Raw genomic sequence first — 3,528 nt, 5'->3', positions numbered from 1 at the left:
AGAGAATGAAGTCCAAGTGACACTGCCACTTATTATGTTATTATTATTATTAATTTATATTTTTGGCATGTCACGTGGCACACGGGGTCTTCATTCCCCCACCACGGATCGAACCCGTGCCCCCTACGGTGGAAGCGTGGAGTCCTAACCACTGGACTGCCAGGGAAGTCCCTATTACTATTATCTTTAAAGAAGCCTGACAGCTTCCACTTCCACTCTTGGGAAGTCAGCCACGGGGTAAGAAGTCTGGTGCCTGGGGGCCGCCATGCTGTGAGGAAGCCCAGGCAGCCACGTGGAGGGGGAGGGGTGGCATCTCAGGGCTATTCCAGCCAAGTGAGTGAAGATGCTTCCGGGATGTTCCGGAGAGTGGAGAGAAGCAGGGCCCAGCCAGATTGCCGAGGAACAAGAAATTGTTTAAAAGCCAAGTTTGGGGTGATTCGGCATGCAGGAGGAGAGCTCTAGCAACAATCATTTTGGAAAACACTTTGGCGCTGTCTTCTAAAGCTGGACATTTGCATCCCTCGTGCCCCAGACCCCCCACTCCTTGGCATTAACCCCACAGGAATGCCCCCAAAGATGCAGGCACACAGTGTGTAACAGCCCAAAGTGAAAACACCCACCTGTCCGTCCACAGGACGAATGCCGCTGCTCTCACACGACGGAGAAATACACAGCAAGGAGAACACACAAATGCCTGCCACGCACCAGGATGGGCCTCACAGATGTAACGCTGAGTGAAAGAACCAGACACAAGAGCGTGGCGTTGGGTCTCCGTTTCTAGCAACCGGACGCAGTTCCTCATAGACCAGGGGCAGCATGGAGGCGGGGAGGCGGCCCCAGAGGCCTCTGCGGTGCCCAGGAGGGCGGAAAGGAAGGCTCGCCAGGACGAGCCTGTCCTTCACTACCCCCTGGAGGACTTCCTGGCCGCTGGGCCCCCACTCCACCCCACGTTGTGGAACATCGGGCACGAGGATGAAAGTGCCCGTCCTGAAGAGTCAGGCAGGCAGTGAGTGCCTCACAGGCGCCAAAGCCGGCCCGACCACTGACTGTCCAAAAGCTGGTCCTGCTACCCCATTGTTTTGAGTCTAAGGCTCGCTCTCTGGCCCTTAGGACAGTGGTCCTTACTGTGGGCCGAGGCCCGCAGCATCAGCATCTCCTGGGAACTCAGCTAATGCACAGGCTTGGCCCCACGCCAGCCACTGTATCAGAAGCTCTCGGGTGGGGACTTCCCCGGCGGTCCAGTGGTTAAGACTCCATGCTTCCACTGCAGGGGACGGGGGTTCGACCCCTGGTTGGGGAACTAAGATTCCACATGCCGTGCGGCGAGGCCAAAACAAAAACCAAAAACCCCCAAAAACTCTGGGATGGGTTCTGACGAGCCCTCCGGGCGGCTCTGGTTCATACTCACCTTCTGAGGCCAGTCTGGGCAGGGGGATCCCACAGAGGGAAGGAGAAATGCAACCACCAGCTTCCCCCGGCACATCGTCTTGGGTCAGGAAGCTTTGTGGGAAAGGAAAGTAACGCTTACCGAAAGCTGAGGGCCGAGGGCTGGACCAGGTGCTTTCAGTAAATTATTTCACCTAATGGATGAGCTGTAGGTGTGAAGGACTACTACGCTCACCTGTGGGGAAACCAGCGCCATGGGGTTAATAACCTGTGCAGCAACCTACGGGAGGGGTGTGAATGTGTCCCGCCCCAATCCATGTCCATCCGGAGCCTGAGTTTATTTGGAAAGAGGGTCATTGCAGATGTAATTAATTAAGGCTCTTGAGAAGGATCGTGATGGATTTAGGGCCGGCCTTCGACCCAGTGGCCAGTGTGCTCAGCAGAAGAGGAGAGGACACAGACACGCACAGAGGAGCCATGTGAGGAGGGAGGCGGAGGCTGGAGGGGCGTGGCCACAGCCAAGGGACGCGGGGGCCGGCAGAAGCTGGAAGAGACAGGCTCCTCCCCTAGAGCCTTTGAGGGAGCGTGGCCCTGTCGACACCCTGACTTTGGACGGCCGGCCTCCAGAACCGCTAGAGAATAAACGTCTGTGGTGCTTGGTTAAGGCCACCCTGTGATGCCAACCCAGCTGGCAAGCGGTCCAGCTGGGATTTGAGCCCGGGTTCGCCGCATCGGAATAGACACGAGTCCTGGGCTCCTAAGAAAGGAGATGGCTGCCTCCTTGGTACTTCGTGCAAAGTCCCCCTCATTCTCCAAACAGCCCAGGGCCCCCGCTGGGCATGGGCCCTCAGGGCACAGGCCCAGCTGCCCAGGGTTGGGGGCTGCCTAGGGCCCATCTGGGCCCGTCTTTATTGGCAGGGACCCAGCCTGGACAGAGGGGCAGGGAGGCTCGGGACACGTTTGGTTTTTCTTTGCAATGCAGACGAAGGTCTGGGTTCCCTGTGACTGTGATGCTTTCTGCCACAGGCCACGTGCTGTGGCCGGTGGGCTGTTAGGTGGTGCTTCAGGGAATGATGGAGAGGACATGTTTTTCGATCCCGCCTCTGGCCTGACTGAATGGGAACTTCTGGGAGCTCTGGGTGCTGTCGCTGGCCTGGACCCAGACAGCAGCCACGGCAGGGAAGCCCCCAGGCCCCGGCGTGCTCAAGCAGCCAGCCCTCCTGGCCCGACAAGGTTCCCCCGCGCTGTCTTTTGCAGACTCAGAGCACAGATCAGCGGCCCTGCTCTGCCTGGCTCTAGGACAGCCCTCTCCAAGCGGAACCAAGCAGGGAAATGCATCCCTGCCGTTCTTCATTCTTTTTTAAAAATTTATTTATTTAATTTATTTATTATTTTTGGCTGTGTTGGGTCTTCATTGCCGCGCGCGGGCTTTCTCCAGTTGCGGCGAGCGGGGGCTACTCACCATTGTGGTGTGCGGGCTTCTCATTGTGGTGGCTTCTCTTGTTGCGGAGCACAAGTTCTAGGCGTGTGGGCTTCAGTAGTTGTGGCACAGGCTCAGTAGTTGTGGCTTGCGGGCTCTAGAGTGAAGGCTCAGTAGTTGTGGCGCACAGGCTTAGTTGCTCTGCGACACGTGGGATCTTCCCGGACCAGGGATCGAACCCGTCTGCCCTGCATCGGCAGGCGGGTACTTAACCACGGTGCCACCAGGGAAGTCCCTTTTTCTCTCTTTTTAAGAAGAGCTTTATTGAGATGGAATTCACACACAATGCAATTTGGTGGGGTTTTTTGGGCATATCCACAGATATCGGCAACCCTCACCAGTTGATTTTAGAGCATTTTTATCATCGCAAAAAGAACCCCCCTCCCTTTAGCTGTCAAGCCCATCTCCCTGCTCCTAGGAAACCACGGGTGTACCTTCTGTCTCTGTGGATCCGCCCCTTCTGGACTTTTCCTATAAATGAGATCACACAGCACGTGGCCTCTGTGTCTGGCTTCTTTCACTTTGTAGCGTTTTCAAGGTTCATCCACGCTGTCAGCACGGCCCGCCTTTTGATGGCTGAATGATACCCCTGGCTGCGGATGGACTGCATCTTGTTGTCCGATCATCACTGACGCCCCGCTGGGCCACTCACTGTCCTCCTC

General features: G+C 56.7%; 1 long non-coding RNA gene across 1 annotated transcript; it reads right to left on the bottom strand.

Moving 5' to 3' along the window:
- Positions 1 to 209: 209 nt before the first annotated feature.
- On the bottom strand, positions 210 to 3,170 carry LOC137206323 (uncharacterized). The gene is made up of 3 exons (XR_010934615.1): positions 2,849 to 3,170; positions 1,409 to 1,500; positions 210 to 730 (listed from the first exon to the last, which is right to left on the bottom strand). It is a non-coding gene; the product is annotated as an uncharacterized lncRNA (long non-coding RNA).
- Positions 3,171 to 3,528: the final 358 nt, after the last annotated feature.

The sequence above is a fragment of the Pseudorca crassidens genome, chromosome 15 (assembly GCF_039906515.1).
Source record: "Pseudorca crassidens isolate mPseCra1 chromosome 15, mPseCra1.hap1, whole genome shotgun sequence".
Taxonomy (NCBI): Eukaryota; Metazoa; Chordata; class Mammalia; order Artiodactyla; family Delphinidae; genus Pseudorca; species Pseudorca crassidens.
Note: the sequence above shows the minus strand (reverse complement) of the source record. Positions and strands in the feature narration are given on the sequence as shown.